Raw genomic sequence first — 23964 nt, 5'->3', positions numbered from 1 at the left:
GTGAACCGTGACACAGAGAGGAGGGTGAGATGATCTGCGTCGGGTGGTGCAGGCAAGCCACAGGCAAAAAGAAAAGCTTAAATTATAAAATAATTCAGCCATTCATTCCGCAAGGAAGCATACAATCCAATTATATACTTAGCTTTCAATGAAACCGTCTGAAATGCTTGCTTGAATCACGCTGAAAAGAAAATGGCGCTGTTCAAACATCATCACGGAGCCTAGCGTCTCTCAGGAGGGGCGGAGACTGGCATGATAACGTTCAGGTTCAAAGTTAACTCATTATGTAATAGATACAGTTCGTACTTCAAAGGGAATCATGTTTATAGCCCCAACTAATCAAGCCTCTAGCCCCAACTAAACCAGTCTAAAAGTGTAACTTCAGATGTAGAAAATGCACCCCGATATGACCAAATAGACATCACCCATATACTTTTGCAGGTACTATACTGGTACATAAAATCTTTCTGTCTGTGTATTTCAAAAACAGTTGAAACTTTCTTTTAACTACAGTTCATGCTATTGCTGACATTATACCACTTAAGGGAATTCAGCCAATATCTGATATGAAAAGGGAGGTTATTGTGGAGAAATTAAATCTAGGCTTGCAAGGTCTCCTCTTTCAGATTCAAGTTAATAAAGATTCGGTTAGTGTGTCTGTGCGCCGAGATGAACATCATCTGGCAAAAAGTCAATGAAAGACTAAACAGATCAGAATTCCTCCAGCAAGGTCAATAGGATATGACCATGTGGCATTGATCCTGCTTTTAGAATGATCTTAAAATCCTATTGATATGCTCTTAAAGCCATACAACCTACAAAAAGAGTTTGTGAGTTCCAATTCCAAATGAAAATTCTGTGAAACAGTAACAAAATGTGCATATTTAATTTTAAAAAAAAAGTCCTACATTGTTATGCTTTCATTGGATAATTTAGGTTTTGACTTAAATACAATCCTCGAATTAAAAAAAAAAAAAAAAAAAATCTGAGTAGATATTAGCAAGGAAAGGTGCACATGCAGGCAAAGCTCATATCGATTTGCCTATGATTCTCAGATCTGAGGGACCTTATTTTGCAGATGCTTAGTTCCACATTGGAAACCAAGAGTATCTTTTTTCAGGTGACAGAAACAAGGCTCCAGCTGATAGCTCCTGGCCTCATGTATTGACTTAGAAAATGGTGCTGATGTATTTTCAGATTGCATTACTGTGTTATTTGTTTATAGCATTTTTTTTAGAAATATTTGAAATAAACAGTGTTTCATTATAACTGAAAATATGTTGTTAAATAAGCAATATACAGGCACATAAAACAGTTTTTTTTTTTTTTTTTAGAGAGTCAGCATTGAGCACATCAACATCAAATATGCAAGATATATATATATATATATATATATATATATATATATATATATATATATATATTTTTTTTTATGTCACCAACCCGATCAGACTAAAAAAAATACACAGTTCCAAGTTGTACTGATAAAGCCACATTTCGATTTGATTTACAAGTGCTTTCAACATGCCACTGCCCCATGTGGTTTAGCAAAACAGTTTGATGGGATTGCTGTGCAGAAAACCTGAATATTTAACCTACCCTTTGAACGCTTTAAAATTGCATTTTCTTACCTTCTCGTTGTGCGCGAAGATAGATTTGTTCATTGCTTGCCCCCCCCCCCCCCCCCCCCCCATTTTCTCATAAGTACTTTTATGCTTCAGTTCAGGATATGCAGATTAATTAAACACATACATTAAATTCAATTAAAGGTTTCTGTTTCTGGTATTTATTCTTTCAGTGCTGTGAGCATGATTCTGTTCCATGGATCGGGTCATTGTCCTCTTATAATTGGCTTATCTGGACTATATATCTAATGGTGTCACAGAAAATGGCGACGGCTTAGACTTTAAGTTCTAAGATTTGCGCATGTGTAGAAAGGCTCAAAAAGGCAAATGCTAACTTATTTCCCAGCTAACTTATTTCCTGTGACACCGATGTTCTTTATTCTGCTGGCCTGCCTTCTAATAAACAATATGTTTTGGGTTCAGCAAACTGATGCAAAAATTGTTTATTATAAGTTCCAGTCTGATAAGAATTATGAAGCTGTCAAACTCTGGGATACGGACATCTTTATTGCTGTGCGTTGATTTAGGTGAATTCAGATCATGTGACCAACAGGAAGTGATAGGTACCAGGAAGCAACAGTATAATTTTCACATCTCTAGCATTGTACTTGAAAAATTAAAAATAAGAAAAAACATAAAGCAACAAATATCTAGGAAGATTTTCTGTACAGCCTTGATTGTTTTGTTTGGTTCCTTGGGTAACCAATTTTGTACTGTATTGTTTCCATCTGTAAATACCTGTGTGTAAATCACACACTTATCAATATGAATAGATTTCTGCTGTTTGTGTTTAAAAATAATTCTCAAAACTATGCCCTTGACTGCTGAAAGCACTGTAATTTATTGTAATTAAATAATTACAGTCTCATTGGTTGAGAATAGGTTTTCTGATGGACATGCACAGATATTCACTGCGCAGAGATGGCTCTCGGTAATCGGTTCCCCGTCATTGGTCACATACATTTTTAGGCTGCCTTATTTGTTATATGCTTTTAAATGTTCATACATGTAACATTATACCAGTGTCAGCAGAGCAGGTATTTTACCTGTGTAGAGTATATTCTCCTGCCATTCTACATGCATAGCTGACAATGTCAAACTACACAGGCCTCTAAAACACCAAGCTACAATAAACCCATCCTATCCTACACTTTGCATGAGCTAACCCTATAATCTCTTTTTGTGTTATGGGTAATAGGATCCTGCCATAGACTTGCTCTCGCATTCTCTACTGCACATGGCAAAAATATAGCACAGAAAGTGCATACGTAGAGGAAACGGAATACTGAAAGATCAACAGCAAAACAACAAGAGAATGCAACATTGTAAAGAGGTTTAGCTTTAGCTGGTACGCCTAGTGTGAAGGTTGACATTTTGACTCACTTTGCCTATACAAGGCTTCTGACTAGGTCGACAAGGGAACAGATTTATTGACATCAGCAAGTTTGTTTTCAACCACAACAACACAGATGGGAAGCCTCTCTGTAACTAGGTGAACAGCTGATCTTTTAAGTAGAAAAATACCTGTGGTGGATATGTTCAGCACTGCAAATATGTGAAAGGGTCCTGAAGAGTTTTACATGCAGTAAACTTGAAACCAGTGCAGCTCCTAATTCAAACCTACCCACTACTGCCTTTAGTATAGCGCAATCGAGCTATGCATTAGGACATGATCAGAATTAATTTTGTTAAATTTATGCCACCTCCTATTATGTAATGTTGTGTACTATACTAGAAGAAAAACTAGTACTTCACTTACTACACACCAATAACACTATTTTAAGCCGCAACATACTACTGTCTGAAAAACATAGTAGTGCGCATGCACATGACTCAGTTACCAGTATGTCATGCAAGTCTAATTTCTCTGACAGCCCATTTCACAATTCCTACTATGCATTTCCAATCACCCTAATATAAACAAACTAATTATTGGACTGATTTTGTTCTTAAATCTATCTGAACCCAGTATAATCATAGCCCGACATTAACAAGAGAAAAATATACGGTTGTTTTGAAAATGCTTTTCAATACCAATAAAGAGGCACTAAATTGGCAATGCAAAGGATCTAAGGGGCTAGCAGTGCCAATGCCATTGGTACAGTTGGTTATGTAATATCTAAGTACTGTGTGAGTCTAGAATATATCCCAGATTAGGCCAACAAGGAAATTAAATATATTTGTCACCTGTTTCACAGTGTCCTGCCACATACGATAGTACAGAAATGTTTTCAGGCTGGGAAGGTTCATTGATTAAGATGGATTGTTCCTTATGTGTTTTCACTCTTCTAAATAAAATGCTTATTTGTGAAATGTAGTTGTTGTGGACCTTTGAAAAAAGACATGTATATGACATTTAAGTGGAATACAGTGAGCAGGAAGTTCAACTTTGAAGTATCTGTACTGACCATTCAATAATTTGTTTCCACTAATACTGTAGGTTTGTGTATTGTTCAACACATTCAATACATTCTGATCTAATGTCTGCACATTTTATAAAGGAAAAAGTGAGATTAAATAATTTATGGCAATACATGGTATGATTTACTGATGTACTTTAGTTAGCTCTATGTACTTTAATGGCTTCCGTTATTAATACATGGTAGACTTAAATGAAAACATACACCCACTGCGATGAAGGGTTTCATAATTACCAAATTTGGTAAAAGACAAGTAATGTTAAAGCACCAACAAAGGGACATCTAATACACACTTTTGTGTTGAACCACACATGTATGGTATGTGTGTAGGTGGAACCCAAATATTTCTAAGCTGTACTATCTTCAACAAAAATACAGTGCCTGATGCAATGGAATTATCCAGTTATAAAAATCTACTGTGAAATGAACTTCAGGCACTAGCAGAGACACACTGAAAGCTTAAAGCAGTTCAAAGACTGTGATTGTGCCAACTGAAGAACCTGCAATTTTGATGTGATGGTGGCCTTGATATCATATTCTAATTTGCTTGTGGTTGTTCACTGCAGTGTTGTATTTATTGAAATACTTGTAGGATCTTTTTTGTGATGAAATAATTCAGCCAGTCAAGTAAAGGCTGTGAAGTTTATGGCCTGCTGTTCATTCAACAGAAGGCCTATAGACCTGTAAAATGTTCACCTCAACCAAAAGCAAGAGGAGAGAAAACAGTTTCACAAGTTTTACCTGGAATTACAACAGAGTGAGTTGCTCAGCAGGAATCCCAGTTGCTATACTATCACCATTTCAAATCCTGAATAGTTACTGATCTGGTGTCAACTCCTGAAAGCAAGCACTGTATCATAGAGCAGTGTATAGGTGTGCGTGGGGAGAGGTTGCTTGGTGCAACATCATTTGGAATAGCGAAACGTTTCCTATTTCTTTGTGGATATATCTGACTACAATGCTGAATACAAATATCTAGCTTTACTACATTGTCATAGAGCATGGACCTATGTATCTAACTACCTTTCAAGTAAATGCACATTTTGACATGGTCTGCGCTGTGTTCTAAGGTTCGAAGGTTCGTTCGCTAGTCAGGAATTCGAAGGTAGTTCTGAACCTTTGAAGGTTCATCAGGCAGCACTCACTCACTGTCAGATGTTTGTTTTTTGTGTTAATAGAAACCGTTGTGTACTATAAATCACACATCAAATGTCACTGCAAAATGTGATCCTTTGACTTGTACAAAGGCTGTACGCCACCGCTGCCGCGCATTGGAGCAGGGTATAATGCCAAAGCACTGGGGGACGGGAATACCTATAGTGGCAATATTGCTTCAATAACATAGTGTAGCGTGCACGGGGGAAGGCAGCAGCAGGGTTGGTAGGAGACGTAATCACATATGAAGACATAAGCTCTTTTGTACAGCGGTATCGGTGCTATGCTTTAGTGCGAGAGGTCCCGTGTTCGTGCCCGCCCTCCGCCTGTGTGTTAATCCACACACGGTCTGTGGGATTTCTTTTGAAAACTGAGAACTGAGTAGGCTAAAGCACTGTCCCTTTAAAAAAAATAAACAAACCACAATTGAAAGGTTACAGCACAGAGGCAGACGGTGTTCAAGAAACAGGTTTCAGAAAGGTAGAAGACAGAATAAAAGACAAAAGCAGAAACCTCTTGTTTATCTACAGTTTGCAAAAAGCACACCCAGTCTGAAGTATTTCATTGAGCTACATTACAGTTTGAAGAAAATGTGCATTTATTTTCAACAGACTAGTACGGGACCAGGGGAATACAGTAAATGTTATAAAGATACATCGAGGTACCCTGCATTGTTCATAAAAAGTTGCAAGTGCAATTAATTTATCATTATTTTATTAAGGTTGCATACCCACTTTTTGGGTTAAAAAATAAATTAGCAAGATTTGTTTATGAAGATCCCAACCGGGAGTTACAGTGTTTGAAAAATGAAACTTCAACAGCTGATATTTTATAATCGCAGTTAGAACTTGTATGAACTGAAAAGCATTTTTTGAAACACTGCTTTCTTTTTAAGAAGTTAACAATAACAAGAAACATTACAAGAAATGTTATATATTTTATTTATTCAGCCGATAATCAAGACTATTGTGATAATTTACAGACGAATAAGCAGCAAAAAATTGTTAAAAAATAAATTAGCAAGATTTGTTTATGAAGATCCCAACCGGGAGTTACAGTGTTTGAAAAATGAAACTTCAACAGCTGATATTTTATAATCGCAGTTAGAACTTGTATGAACTCAAAAGCATTTTTTGAAACACTGCTTTCTTTTTAAGAAGTTAACAATAACAAGAAACATTACAAGAAATGTTATATATTTTATTTATTCAGCCGATAATCAAGATTATTGTGATAATTTACAGACGAATAAGCAGCAAAAAATTGCATTATCGCCCAATATGACTATGTGTATGATTATCGCAAGCAGGGCTGTCTTTCGCAAAACACGGGGCTGCATGGGGCATCAAGCTGGAGGGGGCACCACATTAGATGGGTGACCAGACCTCATCCAATGGCGCTGGTTCCTGTGGGCTTGTTTGTTGAAAAAGGCGTCACTGTCTTTTACTTCAAAATTAATTTAATTAATGATAACTTTTCTGCCAACTACACAGGATAATACAGAGAGCAGAGCTATGGATAATTGGCGATGCAAAGTTTAACTTAAAGGTAATTTTTAAAAATGTTTTATTTAATTTTAATTATATTCTGTTAATGTTTGTATGTTGCTAGTTTTTGCTGTTGCTACTGCCACTAAGTGGATATGCCATTAGCAATCAGCAAACTACAGCCAAATGCTATTCTGTTCATTCAGTACTAGTACTGGAGCTACGAGTTTTAAAAAAACTCAACAGTCTTTAGGCTAGTCACCCAAAATATATTTTTAAGGAGTTTCGTAGTTAGCGACTTTCTTTGCATTTGAAATTCTGATACCTTTTTTAAGTTATGTTTGAGTATCATGACATAATGCAGCAGCATTTTGTGACGTTTCATTTTAAGTGATTAATACACTTTTATGAGAGCATTAAATAGTTTTGAGACTTATTTTTCCTCTTTAGGATTCGGCCAATGTTAAAAATCCCACTGGCGGCATACAGTTTTTAACTCTCTTTACTCGGGCACGGTAAGAGACAGCCCTGCTTGCTGGGCACCATTTGAAAGACTAGCTTTGGGGCTTTCCTATTTGTGTATTTTCGGTGTTTAAACCTGTAGGTAGACCCCTGTAAATATGAGTGTTTTTAAAATGTTATAGCTGGGCTGTATGACCTACTTCAGAGTAGTAAGCTAACATGTTCAGACAACAGTCAGCTGTTAGGGTTAGTCATGGTAGCCACTTGAATGGCTTTGAACCCATAGTGAATAGCTCCATGGTGTACTACCCCAGAGACCGGGGTCTCTGGCATGTATATATATATATATATATATATATATATATATATATATATATATATATATATATATATATATATATATATATATTGTGGCTCTCAAAAGTATTCACCCCCCTTGGACTTTTCCACATTTTATTGTGTTACAACATAGAATCAAAATGGATTTAATTAGGAGTTTTTGCCACTGATCAACACAAAAAAAAAATCCATAATGTCAAAGTGAAAATTAAAATCTACAATTTGTTTTAAATTAATTAGAAAGATAAAACAGAAAATAATTGATTGCATAAATATTCACCCGCTAAATAAGCTCTGGTGCAACCAATTGTCTTTAGAAGTCACATAATTAGTTTAATGGAGTCCACCTGTGTGCAACTAAGGTGTTTCACATGATTTCAGGTTAAATACACCCATCTCTGGGATGAAGATGAAGGAAAATTCAAAGCAAATCCGGAATACGGTTCTTCAAAAGCACCAATCAGGGGTAGGATATAAGAACATTTCCAAGTCACTGAATATCCCCCTGAGCACAGTAAAGTCCATTATTAAGAAATGGAGAGAGTATGGCACAACCGTGAATCTGTCTAGAACAGGCCATCCTCAAACACTGAGTATCCAGGTGAGAAGGGCACTAGTCAGGGAGGCCACCAAGAGGCCTATGGCAACTCTAAAGGAGTTACAGTCTTCCACGGCTGAGCTAGGAGACACTGTGCATACAGAAACAACAGCCCGGGTGCTTCACAACACTGGCCTTTATGGGAGAGTGGCAAAAAGAAAGCCATTGTTGAAAAAAAACTCACATCAAATCTCGGCTAGAGTTTGCCAGAATGCATGTGGGAGACTCTGAGACCAAGTGGAAGAAAATTCTATGGTCTGATGAGACCAGAATAGAGCTTTTTGGCATCAACGCTAAGCGCTATGTTTGGCGCAAACCTAACACCGCACATCATCCTGAGAACACTATCCCTACCGTGAAGCATGGTGGTGGCAGCATCATGCTATGAGGATGCTTCTCTGCATCAGGGCCTGGAAAGCTTGTGAAGACAGAGGGCAAAATAGATGCAACAAAGTACAGAGAAATCCTAGAGGAAAACCTGCTGAAGTCTGCAAGAGACCTGGGACTTGGAAGAAGATTCATCTTCCAGCAGGAAAATGACCCCAAACATATAGCCAAAGCCACACTGGAGTGGCTTAAAAACAAAAAGGTCCTGGAGTGGCCCAGTCAAAGCCTGAACCTCAATCCAATTGAGAATATGTGGAAAGAGTTGAAAATTGCTGTTCACCAAAGGTCCCCATCCAACTTGAGGGAGCTTGATCAATTTTGTAAAGAAAATTGGGCAAAAATTGCAGTGTCCAGATGTGCAAAGCTGGTAGAGACTTATCCAAATAGACTGATGGCTGTAATTGCTGCCAAAGGTGTGTCTACCAAATATTGACTCAAGGGGGTGAATACTTATGCAATCAATTATTTTCTGTTTTCTATTTGTAATTAATTTAGAACTATTTGTAGATTTTATTTTTCACTTTGATATTATGGACTTTTTTTGTGTTGATCAGTGGGAATAAGTCCAAGGGGGGGGGGGGGGGGGGGGGGGGGGGTGAATACTTTTGAGAGCCACTGTAATATATATATATATATATATGAATGAATGAATGAATGAAGGCTATATTTGCATCTGAGCCATTTGAAAAAAAGGTATAATACCACAGTAGTGACCCATTCGACTCTGAGACCATCACTTTCAATTCAAACACAAAATGTCTCGTTTTCAATCACTCAGCAACACCCACAGTACAGAAATGTTCATTAATGATCAACATAATGAGAATACGTTAAAAAATAATGATGTAAAGCTGGTACATTTGTAACTCAGAGAAACTGCAGGAGAATGGGCAATTGAAACAATGTAAAGGCAATCATCCAAATAAAGCTGAAGCACTAACGGCCAACAACATAGAACGTCAGTACAGCACTGAAGCACTAAGTACACCCCCCCCCCCCCCCCCCCCCCCCCCCCCCCCCCCCCCAAAAAAAAAAAAACAACTGTACTGCTGAACCTCGTCTTTTTTAATATTAGCATCACAAGGGCATCCATGTATTATAAAAAATAACAGATGGGCCTCTTCAGTGAGTTACAGGAAAACAATTCCAGAAACCCGAGATGGAATTATTTTACTGTAACTCACTGAAGCCACATCTACTATATATATATATATATATATATATCTATATATATATATATAGAATATATTAGATATATATAATATATAACTTTTTTTTTTTTGCTCAGTAATCATTAAAATTTTTTTATCGTATAAATGTTTTCTTATTATAAAAATTATTTCTCTTTTTCTGTGTTTTATGTTATCTGTACTAAACAGGGTGAGTCTCGGACTATTTAACATAGTGTGCACACATTCATGTATGACATGTATCTGTAACACTTATAGTTAAAAAAAGGCAAAAAAAAGCTTGGACTTTACATTAATTGTAAAAACCTTAATTAAGATAAGCAAGTATTTAGCTGAAAAGAGGAAATTACAATAAATGTTGCAAATGTTATATATGATTGGTTTGGGAGCACATTTAATAATAATAACGTTCCTCTTATGGGGGGCCTATAAGTAGACAATAAGATTATCAATAACCTCTATTTAGAAAAGTCTCACAATTGTGGGGAAAAAAAGTGTTGTTCATGAAACAATACTTCCATCACTTGTTTCACACCTGATATTCTCCCTTAAGGGTTATTATGTGGGAGACTGTCACACCCCCACACGCGCAAACCAGTTGCTGTTAAATTTAGATTAGCTTTAATTAGTTTAATTTTGCTAAAAAAAAGACTCCCTTTGCTAAGAAGCGGATGTATACATTATAATTGTTATTGATAACTACGTACATCTATATATATATATATATATATATATATATATATATATATATATATATGTGTGTGTGTGTGTGTGTGTGTGTGTGTGTGTGTGTGTGTGTGTGTGTGTGTGTGTGTGTGTAAAATATAAAGACACAGAAAAGCAAGATATCAAGTCTGTTTGTGGGATTTGTGGGATCAACTAATGTTTATATCTATAAGATTTAAAACGGTAGAAAGTCACTTTTCTTCCTGTACACTGCTCACCACCCTATTAATCCAACATACACTAAACTGTTAGCAAATTGCTGGAAACTGTAATGCCAGTAATTTATTTGCTGCTGAAAATTCCAATTCAACAGAGTATACCTCAGTCTGCTCCCAGATGCTGAACAGAACAACAATTGGCAAGCTACCATCAACTGCCTCATTAAAAAAACAGAAGCGCATTCTGCTCTTTCACGTGAAACAGGGTGTTTGAGTAGAATGTATGGTGTCCTGTATTTTTAACCTATGGCTTGCCCAAATCTAATCCACTTTTCACAGCTACAACCTATACAGACCTCCAATAACCAGAAGGGATTTCTATCAACATCAGTCTTGGTCTATCTATACCATGCTGCTGTTTTATCAAAGGAGATTGAATTTTATAATTACAACAAAAAATCAATCTGGAAAAGCGGCAGAATAAAGTCAAGGCTATTCATTCTACATTTACTCAGTTTTCCCACAGCTCCTGCACCTCCCATTTTCAGTTATCAGAAGCCATATCTGATTGGTCTTCTGCATGGTGTTTTGTCACTTGCCTCTCACATGATCCGAACAGTCTATGGAAATTGCACATTTGTCTGAAAACCAATTTGTCTGAAAACCAATGACAGCAAGTACATCTAAATGACCTCATGAACTGGAGGGATAAGTGTATGAACTTTGATACTATCTGCTATATTACCTTGGAACCTAATAGAATATCATACAGAAGCCCTGGTCAGTACTCGGATATGGACTTCACCAAGGAAAGTCAGATGCTGCATTGCTGGTGGCTCAAACAATACACCCTTCCTTAATCCCAATACATGCTAATAAAACTGATAAAATCACACTTCACTAATTTTCAATATAAATTGCAATTTCAGTTTTCTGTTGTTTCCCATGACAATGCTAGACTTGACCTGCATATTTTAAGTAATAGTATAATCTCACATTAATTTAGGTTATAAGAGGTCTTTGCAAATTTCATGACTTGCATGTACTGGGTCCTATCCAGAGCTATTTTAACCACATTAATAAGTATTAATTCATTAGAATACACCTGTATTGATTAGTGATGTGAAAACTACCCATTTGATATAAAAATTTCCCTTGCTCATTGTGACAGAGACAGAATGATTCTTGGTAATAAATCTCTCTCCTGACCTGTGAAGGCGTTGTATAAAGGGAACAGAGTGCCCTGGACTGGACGGCCTCACAATGCATTCCCAGGGTTAGGTGGAAATTAGCCATCTAGAAAGGGGGCACAGTTGTGGTGCATTAAGTCATCACCCCAGAGGGAAAGCGATGTGGCAACCGCAGATTGGAGAAGAGACAGCTGCACTTGCTCACGTGGCTTGGTGATCTGTTCCATGTTTTATGGTTAAGAGAACGCTAAAGGATGAGCAAAATATTACTGTGAGTGTCTAGTGTTTGTTTTGTCGAGTCTAATTGTACTGTTTGTTATTTCTTAGACGGCTAACATGATTCAGAGCTGTCGCTTATGACCAGCACAAACCCAGACAACACTGCACCATTGTTCACAGATTAATTGTATATTCACCACGTACACATTAGCACTCACTGTGGACTTCTGATCATATGTGTGTCTTGTGTGTGTTTAATAACTGTGTCTATTATTTCGGGACTGCAACATGTTGTTGATTGAACTGTGCAATACACATTGTTGTGTATTGCCAGCCCTCCTTTTCTTTAATGTTTTCATCAGACTTTGGATTATAAATAAACCACCATTTCACCAGTACTTTGTTGTTTATCATTATATTGAGCACTGCATCACCTCCACATATGTACAATGCAAATCACTTTGCCACACTCATGTGTCATTTTAATTTTAACTTTACCGCTCATAATTAATTAAACAAAACTCTACAATAAAATAAAAAAAACTTTCTTTTGCAATACAATGAAATTATGTAACAAGTTTGTCCCCATTTTTTTCCTGAAATACAAAACAATCATAATTTGAACTTTATGAAACTAGTAAGCTCTGTAATTTAGTTTTGATAAATTGAGCAAAATCGGTACACGTTTACATGTATTACAGTTTTGAAACATTATTTGAACTAAAATTGAACTAAAATTAGTTTGTAATATGATGGCAGTCATATAAAAATTGATTGTAAAAGAATGTTGCGAATTCCAGTCACCTTCTCTAGCTTTCAACTTACTGTATGTGAAAAAACACAAACACAGCAATCAGCAAGTACAAAGAAATCCCTGAACAGCCCCATGTTTTCAAACCATTTAAAAACTATCAATAGTTCCCAACATCAGAGTAGCCTGTTTTGTGCAATTCTTAGTGCAGTTAAGGAACCTGAACAGCATCTACTGAAAAGTACTTAACTTCCCTTTTTTCAAGATTGTTTTTTTTAAGCCAGTTGCTGAAGAGTATATTGATGTGATTTTTCTCGCAGTAAGTAATGTGTTTTAGCAGAAACATAGCTGTGTACATCCCAATGTGGCATGGTAAAACTTTCAAACTAAATGACCCCTTCCTTACCCTTGTTTTATATAATGGAGATTTAGCGTGTTATCCCTTCATGACTTCCACAATTTGTCCATCATGCTCAAGGGACATCACAACTGACTGAACAATCAGGTATACCCATTTTAAATTTTCTATTTAAGTGCTACCTTCACCGCCATAACTCAGGTACCAACTTTGGAAGACTAAAGGCCAGCAGGTGTCCCACTGTTTCGCCAATCCCCTGCACCGTCCCAAAGGATACACCCTACTCAATGACTAGAAATATCAGAACTCTGATCAGAAACACATGAACAGCAGGTATTTCCAACTAAGTAAACAAATGGATCCTTTTGGAAAAGACATTTGATACCAGCAGTATAGATAAACTCATATAAATGCTTCTGAGTTCTCTTGTCAACATGAGGTGTGAAATACAGAAGCATAGCAATTCATTAACATGGAACTGATTGTTTAAGACATTCTTCTGGCACTGTACAAATCCACAGGTCTTCCTCAAGTTAACACAAACTAAGTGTCATGTTTATACACATTTTTTTTTCATTGTTATTACATCACTTACAGTGCCTATAGGAAGTATTCACCCCTCTTGGACGTTTTCACAGTTTCTTGCGTGGATTTTTTTTCCTTTGATTTATACAACCTACTCAGCACTTTCAATGTGTGAAAAAATGGGGGGGGGGGGGGGGGTGAAAAAACAAATCAATTAAAAATAAAAACCTGAAAAGTCTTCATTAAACAAGTATTCACCCCCTTTACCTTGACACTCCTAAATAAGCTCAGGTGCAACCATTTGCCTTCAGAATTCACACAATAAGGTAAATGGAATCCATCTGTGTGCAATAAAAGTGGTTCACATGATTTCAGAAGAAATACACCTGTCTCTGTAAGGTCCCACAGCTGGGTAGTGCATTCAAAGCAAAGATACTACCATGAAGACCAAGGAGCTTTCAAAACAACCCTGGGATAAAGTTGAAGGGCACTGATCAGAGAAGCCACCAAGAGGCCAATGACAACTCTGAAAGATCTATAGCGTTCCATGGCTGAGATGGGAGAAACTGTCTACGTGTCCACAATAGCTCAGGTACGCCACAAATCTAGCCTGTATGGAAGAGTGGCAAGAAGGAAGCAATTTCTGAAAAAAGCCCATGTAAAATCCCACTTGGAATTTGCAAAAAGGCATAGGAGACTCTGAAAAGATGTAGCAAAAGATTCTTTGGTCCGATGAAACAAAAATTGAACTATTTGGCCTAAATGCAAAGTGTTATGTCTGGCGTAACCCCAACACAGCACATCACCCAGGTAACACCATCCCTACTGTGAAGCGTGGTGGTGGCAGCATCATGCTCTGGAGATTCTTTTCATTGGTAGGGACTGGGAAGCTTGTCAAGGTAGAGGGCAAAATGGATGGCGCTAAATACAGGCAAATTCTTATGGAAAACCTGCTTCAGTCTGCAAAAGACCTAAGACTGGGACAGAGATTCACCTTTCAGCAGGTCAATGATCCCAAGCACACAGCCAAAGCGACACTGGAGTGGCTCAAAAACAAGAATGTGAATGTCCTAGAGTGGCCCAGTCAAAGCCCGGACTTGAATCTGATTGACAATCTGTGGCAAGACTTGAAGATTGCTGTCTACCAATGATCCCCTTTCAACTTGACAGAGCTTCAGCAAGACGAATGGATGAATATTGCATGGTCCAAATGTGCAAACCTGGTAATGACTTACCCCAAAAGACTCACAGCTGCACTTGCTGCTGAAGGTGGTTCTACCAAGTATTGACTCATATACTTATCTAACCAAGACATTTCAGTTTGTTTTTTTTCATTAACTGTTGTTTCACAATAAAAATTCTCTTGCCTCATTGAAGTGTTGAGTAGGTTGTGTAAATCAAAGGGAAAAAAAAACATTTAAATGCATCAAGATTTCAGGTTGTAACACAACAAACTGTGAAAATGTTGAATACTTACTACAGACACTGTATACCAATGTATTGTGCAATTAGACACAGTATAGAAATAACAACATACTATATTAATGTTCATACTCTAGTTTTCAAGCCCTCATTTCCATATTTTTGAGGATGAAGAAGAGGGATGCATCGACATTTTGAAAAGAGCTTTGAAACAGACTTTAAAGCTGCAAGTGTAAAAAACTGTCAGGATGTTAATAATGACAGGTACATTATTCAAACAGTTGTTATATTTTATGGAACCTCGCTACTTTCTCGTTAACTGTAGTTATAAACAACAGATACATAATTATTACATTCTGGTGGTCTTGGTTTTGTTAATGCATTAATTTCCACAATGTAATCAATGTACCGTCCCTGCACTGTAAAGACACTAATTCAATACAAAAGCTAAAATATCCAGTAAGAAAATGGGTAATACACCTTTAATAATGACTGCAACGCACTTCAGATAAAGATTAAAGAGTTTATGTTATCTTAATTTAATAGCACAGAATCTTTATAAATCTGAGCAACTGTTTAAGCTTTTTGACCTTTCTGAAAATAAGTAATATGGGAAGCAGCTTTCTGATTTCAGCTTCCAAAGCGGTTTCACTCACAAAATGAACATTTGAAGATTACACAAAGACAGAGGGTTAATTTCTCATTACAATATCAACAGATGAAGATTAGACTGTGAAAGTGTGATTTTTTAAAATATATATTTTTTTAATATCGGTTTTTGGTAGGGGTGTCAGTATAAATCTTTCACCAAAAATAGTCAAAACAATGAAAGTGGTTATGACAGGGAGGACCCACTGGTTCAGTTCTGAAATACATTCATATACTGTACCTATATTGAGCTGGTGGATTAAAAAGGCTGGTTGTTGAAGAGATATCGGTATGTGATAAATACGTTTAAATAAGAAAGAAAGAAAGAAAGAAAGGAAGAAAGAAAGGTATATTTGGCCATAGATGTATTTAGCTACCAAAACTTTTATTTCCAAAGCTGTTTTTGTTACATTAACTGACTTATAAATACACATAAATGTAATCATTGCTACATGTAAATTGTATAACTTGGATTTTCCATTAATAGTAGTGCATAATAATTAAAGGAGGCAGTGTGGTTAAGTGGTTAAAGTCCAGTGCTTGTAACCAGAAGGTCACTGGTTCAAATCCCATCTCTGCCACTGACTAACTCATTGTGTGACCCTGAGTAAGTCATGGCACAATATAAAAATAAAGATATATATATATGTTTACTATGCCTAGTGTTTGTAATGATACAATGTTTAATTTTTTATTGGGAAAATTGTACTTTTTACCCCATGACATTGTAATTATGAGTGCAGCGATTTATTATTTCTATGTTGGACATTGAACTGCAAAATGGCTGAAGTGAAGTCCACATGTATGGACCTAATTAGGTTGTTTAGTAATTATTAACTGTAACAGCTGTTGTGTAACTAGTTAAGATTCTTACATGCATTTAACAAACTCTCTGTTATTTCAGTTACATACCACTGTGTTGAAGGCAGGAGAGCTGCCTACTTTAAAACGCTGCTCACAATGTTGTCAGTTGCATTATTGTCCTTTTGTACGCCGTCTATAAATAAACCAAGGGACCGATATAGTGTAAGGCGGCACTTGGAGGTCCATCTTAAACAGGCAGTACAGTATGAAGGTTTGTTTCATGTTTAAAGGTTTTTCTTTTTATGCAATATATTTGTTTTAGGCTTTCATTTTAGATGGAAAATAAGTAAAGTTGTAATCTTCATTATGCTAAAGAGACATATTAATCTGTTGGATCGTTTTTTGTTTTTTTTTTAGAATGAATTATACCTCATTTTTATTTTTCATAATCATTTGAAAATTGCTTGAAACTGTTTTTGTTTTGTCAATGATCCCAATTATATAATGCAAAAATATATGGTTGTAAGCAGACCTGGGGTCAATTACAATTGTAATGATGTAATCTGAAATGATAATTGTAACTGAAGTTGAACCTGGGCTCATCTGTGTAATTGTAATTATATCATTCATATAATTGATGAATTACAGTTCAATTACACTTTTGTCATACTTTTTTTTTCAGAATTTGATAAATAGTTGTAGTCCACTGACTAACAGGATTATTTTGCTGAATAACAATTACAAATATACTTGTTTATAATACTGTGTGATGCTTTTTAGTATACTTGTAACTGTAAAAACATAACTATAATTGCAATTTCAGCTAACAATTACATTGTAATTATAATTCTAATTGACCCCAGGTATGGTTGTAAGAACACTTTTTCAACACATTTCCTAATCTCTCTCTTTAGAATACACAATATGCAATGTGGACTGCAGACCAACTGGATATTTCCATTGTATCAGTTGTTCAAAGACACTGATAAGGAGGCAAGATATAATAAATCACCTTTCGGTATGCCATCAAAAGCAGGCTCAGTCCCAACAATGCTCCATCACTGGAACGAAGCCCTTCCACAACCCACAGCTCACCCTCATTGCAGTGGCAAGCACCCTGTACAAGAGGTCACCTCTGTTCCCCTTAAGACCACACATTTACATTACAGAACAATTGTAAGTGTGTTGTGCACACATTGCAAAATTATTTTAAACAGAAAAAAACAGCAACTACAAATCCAGAGAAAACACACGGACACAAGTTTGAAATGCATAACAGTTCTGTCAAATCTCCCCAGCCAGCGTCTTGATGACGAAGATGGCATATTTCCTGTTGGCAAATAATTTTATGGCCCGTGTGTTCCACTTAATTTACAGTCGCTGTTATACTAACAATGTTGCTTCAAAATTAGCGTACAAAAATATATTTCCGTTTGGGTGAATAAGAATAATATAGTATTAAAAAAAATGTGTGTGTTTGAAACTATCCATGGTGTTAAGGATGAATGAGGTACCCTTTTTATTGATGATGATGTCGTTAGGAGCGGCGCACGCAGAGCTACAGGGCTGGAGCTACTCAGCTGGAGCCTCTGGTCTCCAGAGACACTCTATTGACCTGTGATGTTATTAAATCTGCGTGCTTGTGTGACATATCAACACCCACTGCTCTGTGTCTGACTCATTATTACCAGTGAGGACCCACGCAAGTAACATCACCCGTTGCATACGTCTACTGTACTGTTTCATTTATGTACGAATTAAGAGGTGTTGTGTGATTCAAGGTTATTATCAAGATTGAACAATGTGGTCTTTTGTTGAATCTTGTTATAGTATATTAAGTTTTCCTTGCTGTGTTATGCTCTCAACCAAACAGATCTAATATGACCAAAAGTTTACCACACTAACTAACACTTTTATACTTTACCATACCTATCTGGGCTTTACATTACCTATGCTTTGCCATGCTTCTGCTATGGTTATTAATCTTTGTTAGGATTTACTATGGAATACTTGTATAAGGGGACTATTGCCATAGTAACAAAGAAGTCAATCAGAAAGGTGTTTGAATGGCAGAACAGGCCTTCCAGACACAAATAATTGTGTGCACCAGAATAATAAGACATAACATAAACGGAGTTTGTAACATATGTAAGAAGCTTTCCAACTCAGTAAATAAGTCTGAACAGATTGTCCACAATACAACTGAACTCACAGCTGTATTAATCAACCTATTTAAGCAACCCTCAAAACATTTATATAACATACACTGCGTGATTATATTTCCTGACATTTTCTACATCACTGTATTTTTTTACAGACTTCTAGAATAGTGGATGAAAATCAGTTCATTTTTAAATATAACACATTTCATTAAACACTTTGTTTTCAGCATCAGCATGTTAGAGGGCTTGGTATTCAGACCAGAAGGGGTTGTGTCTAGAATAAGAAGTGTCAGCTCACATAATTCAGATTGCACCAAGGCATACAGAAACAGCAAAAACTGCCAGAAATGTATTATTTATATTATGTACTGTGTATTTGTTCAGCATATCTCTAACATATCTACTGCAGTCTATAAAGGCAGAACTTGTTTTCAGAGCTACACATTCAAAGGAAACAGCATAAGTAGATGAGCACAGATAAGTTTGTTTTTAGAGAAAAATGTTCTTAAAAAAAACATTATTTTTCTAACACGTTTGACAATGATTAAAATGCATGCAATACAGTAAAAGTATATCTGCATATTCTTATAGTAACTTATTGAGTTAATTGCTTTAAATTACTGTAGCTATTACCAAGTTTTGAAAATAATTATTTGTTTAACAGTTACATGGAATGCCTGTGAACTACACTCAATTAATATCAGTCATAGAAACAAAAAAAAGCCAAATTACACTTTCCAATTGTACATAAAAGAATAACCTGTGACACCAAATTCATGTAATTTATTTTCACAGCATACTTTATATGAAATGCTGCTGTATTTCCCAGCCTTGTATCTGTGTGGCAGTGGGGATCTGTAAACAAATTCTCTTGAGTTCACCTTGTGTTGAAGGTGTCACTCATAAATTAAATAAAAACTGATTTAGAAAACAAGAGGAAACTGGGAAAATGTGAGAGCACCTTAAACATAGACTTATTTAAAAGATTTTTAAAAAAATCTAACATTTCAGAGGAACCCAGAGAGCAAAAAAAAAACCTCTTAAATATAAAATGTATGAAATCGGATCTATTTTAATGATCTAAACAGCAGCAGATATGCACACAGAAGATAAAAATAGGCAAGAGTTGCCACTGTCAACAGTGCCACTGCCATGTGTACCTCTATTTTACTATAGTTATTTCCTATGAACTAAATTGGTTATATTATATTCCAGACTTAGAATATCATTGTTGTTAATTGCCTTACCACAACCTACCCAAGGTCCTTCTTGAAACCTTCCTTTAATGAAATCCCGAATGCATTTGCAAAATGTTAGTCACATGATTTAGTAATTAAATATCTCTAGTTCATACTTTAAATTTCTCTAAAATGTAGGTCACTATTGAACAAAAAGCAAATACCCCAGGGAGCAATATTCACCACTGAGAGATTAAATGTGACGCATATATTCTAGTGACAAACCTTACCATTTCCAATACTCTCACATCACTGTGTGTTCAGCACTACGTGATCTAAATAGTACTGTCTTACAGTCTAAAACAGTCAAAAGCAAATAGGTCTGAAGTAATATATTGCCAGCTCATCTGCTTGAGCTATTTCCAATGATTCTTGTTTTGGTAAACACTGAATTTTCCCACCCAGCCGGAACTGTTTTAAACAAATAATGTGCTAAAAGGACCTCCTGATCAATGAAGAAAGCTTGTCAGTTTCATCAAAGACAGAGAGTGAACTTAGTCTTTGCACAAAAAGCATTGGCTGCTGTTACCCACCTACAGCGCCATTCAGTGATCAGACTGCCAATGGAGCCTGTTTTTTCCTGGAGATGTACACAAACAAACAAAAAACACATTTAATCCCTTTACATGTGCATGATGTATCTTTCCAAAGTGAAGCTCAAAGAAACATAAGCCACAGTAGGCATAACAATGTACTGTACTTCACATACATTATTTCCATTTTATTCCATTTATATAAAACTATATTGCCATACCTATTTTCCATTGAATAGTTAAGTTACAGTCATTTTATTTTTGTGTTATTTTAAATACAGGTTATTTGCTGCAGTTTTCAATAAAATGTTATCAGGAAACATATTTTAGGTACTGTAATATGCACTGTGTTTTATTTATGCACAAAAAGCATGTGCTTTTAGTATAATGCTCCCCCAATATAACGCTCATTTCCCTTGTCTCCATTTAAGCACGTTTTACCGAGGGATTACTGTACGCGATTTATTCACAACACGGATCAATTGGACATTGTTTAATGTGTGGTAATGTTTAATGATAATGATAATATGGATTAAAATAACATTAGTGCAAAAATGGGACACAAAAGAAACTTGGGCAGTGTTAATTATTTAACCATTAATTATTCTAACTGTATTATAAACAGCTGCCTTGCCAAATTAATACCTTGTTAATGTGTGTGTTTTTATCGAAAGTTAACCAGTTTTGAATGGTTAAATGTTCTGTACACAGCAGCCTCACTTTATTCAGGGGGAAGTAGTTTAGAAAAAAAAACATGCAAAAGTCTTAAAGTTGATGGACTTTAGGGAAATTAGTATTAGGAAGTCTGAGGGAAGTTAAGAGTTGGACATTTCAGTACTACACTGCAGGACAGTTAGTTGACTGATTTGCTCCCTAGAATACTTGAAAGTATTATTTATTTATTTTTTTTTAATTTTTTTAAGTTAATGAAGGTATTATACATTTTGTAAATGTTGAATACAGACAGTCTAAGGCCCTGTCCACACTACCTATCCGATCTCGAGAACAGTACTCAAAAACGGTTTAATTAATCCAGCTCAAAGTATCCACAATAAAATACCGTTTCATGTTTAGTCTGGCCTAATTCATACACACGCTATTAAAATAGTTTGGTTACAGTTCCTAGCAGCGCAATGAACAATTTAAATGAATACAATAGTATCCCACCATGCACTGTACTTTATTTTAAAATAATGTGTTATGCCTCATATTGCTAAAAAGAAATAAAACAAGTATTTTGGAAAAAGTAAATGTGAACACACACACACACACACACACACAAGCAGGGCTTGGAAGTTTTCCGGGTTTATTTTTAAACAAAAATTATTTTATGTTGCAACAAAGCTGGAAACTACATATATCGTTTGACAAAAGCAGAAACACAGGTATATCTCTGTCTTGAATACAGGTTGTCAAAAAGCACTGTTTTTTGGCTTGTTCAGCAACTGCAGCAAAGCCAAACTGATTAAAGAAAAAACAGCAACAAACAAAAAAAAAAAAACTTGAGGATCTGACTTTTTAATGCCAAACTATTCATGTCAGGTTGATTTGGAATGAAGGATCAGTTTGGGATTCTTGCATGTTGGAGATTACGACTTGATACACTTTGAAACAATTCATGTTAGATTGATTTTGAATAAAAGTTCAGCTTCAATTTTGGATGTTTGCTTTTTGTATTGCATTTTAATTCATTAACAAATAGGATATTGCAAAGGCAGAATACTGCATACATGAGTCAACCAGGTACATGTAATTCTACCATGGGACAGGCTGGTGAGTGGATAGAGGCCCAGAGACAGACTGCAGTTCTCAAAAATAATGTTTTTATTATAAATTAACACAAAATAAAAGTGCACAAGGGCAAAATAAAAGATATTCAAACACAAATAAAGCAAAAAACAAAACTCACAAAAATAAAGGTTTCCAGGCTGGGCGATGCCTTCACTGGATTTAGAAAATTTCAAAACCGCAAACATCAACCTGCTTCTCCACTCCCTCCTCTTAATGGGAAGCAGAGGCCTCCTTTTATGTCAGGTGGCTGGGCGCTGATTGATTGTTAATTAAGCTAATCAACTAATCAACCCCAGCCACCTGAACACAATAAAGCCAGGCAGGTAGGGGAATTTAACCCCATCCCTGCCAATTTCTAAAGGGCAGAGCTATGCTCTGCCACATACCAGTATTCACAATATCATCTCATTAACTTACTCCAACAGTATATTGTTCATTTTGATTGTCTTTTCGCCACAATGAACCCCTCGATATAATGAACAAAAGGCTTGGACCCCAACAGGTTTGTTACAGCAGGTGTACTAAACTAATACTATTCAATGTTTTTAATAGTTCATAATACAAAATATAATAAAATCATTTTAACAGATAGCTTTATAAAGCTACCAAGAAACAATCATTTAACTGCTCTTTTCTCCAAATAAAAGTCAAATTCCCATTCCCGTGATGAAACTGGAGTTAAGACTGGAGGTGTGTTATTATCAGTCATCCAAACTTTACTCCTTGTTTCCACTGTAATTCATGAATACCTTAATGGTGGGTTTTCCCTGGCGGTTGATCAGCTCTCATGAATAATTCATTTCTTTTAATATCACTCTTTGTACTGTGATAGTGGGACTCTTACCTTATTATCTCCTTCAAATAAATCGCCACACATAATACCTCTAGTACAGCTGGCTGTAAGAACATCAGAATAATTTAGGTTGTATTTAAAAACCCTTTGCTTTAACTAAAAAGGGCTCAACAAGGGACCACATTTTAATATTCATATATCCACTTATATAAGTTTGTTACACGAGTTACTTGTAACTTTTTTTTTCATTGAGTTGTATTTCTGTTACTTTCAAGCAACAGCAATGTGAAATGCATTTGTTTAGTGAGGTTAAACATATATATTGTTTCCTTACATATTGAGGCACAGAGAAAATATTTGTCTGAGATATCAGCATTCAAACAATCCCTGATTTAGTTAAGGTGATTACAATGTCACGCTGCAATTTATACTTTTATTGTCGTAATAGCTGTATATTAAACCAGGGAGTTGTGGAAGCCTGACCAAGACAAAACTGCCGAGATGGGGAACTAACACGAACCATCTTGAAAACTATACTACACTATTACTCTATATCATCTACATATTAAAAATAATTATGACTACATATATTTATATATATATATATATATATATATATATATATATATATATATATATATATATATATATATATAATATATATATATATATATTATAATTAATTTTACGAAGGTCCGGTTCTGTATTGACGGACTACCACCGTGATTTTTTTATGAATGTAATGATAATAATTTTTAATATATATAGACTAGAGTAATCGTGTGGTATAGTTTTCAAGACATTTCTCATTGTCTTTGTGCCCTGTTCTTGCAGGTTTGTCTTAGTCCTGCTTTCAAGCTGAACTGCTTCTAGTTCTATCTGTTTTAACTGACTGGCAGGAAACGGCGTTGAGGTGACGTCAGGCCAGATGAAGGAAGAACAACAAAGGTAACTGCAGCTGAAAAAAAAACATGGCGTGCGCC

General features: G+C 35.8%; 1 protein-coding gene across 4 annotated transcripts in view; it reads right to left on the bottom strand.

The window, feature by feature from the left end:
• The window catches only part of LOC121320403 (cell adhesion molecule 2-like), a 641373-nt gene that overhangs the window by 548510 nt on the left and 68899 nt on the right, over positions 1-23964 (bottom strand). The gene's annotated exons all lie outside the window — the stretch shown is intronic.

The sequence above is a fragment of the Polyodon spathula genome, chromosome 9 (assembly GCF_017654505.1).
Source record: "Polyodon spathula isolate WHYD16114869_AA chromosome 9, ASM1765450v1, whole genome shotgun sequence".
Classification (NCBI taxonomy): Eukaryota; Metazoa; Chordata; class Actinopteri; order Acipenseriformes; family Polyodontidae; genus Polyodon; species Polyodon spathula.
This window is presented reverse-complemented; position numbering and strand designations above follow the sequence as displayed.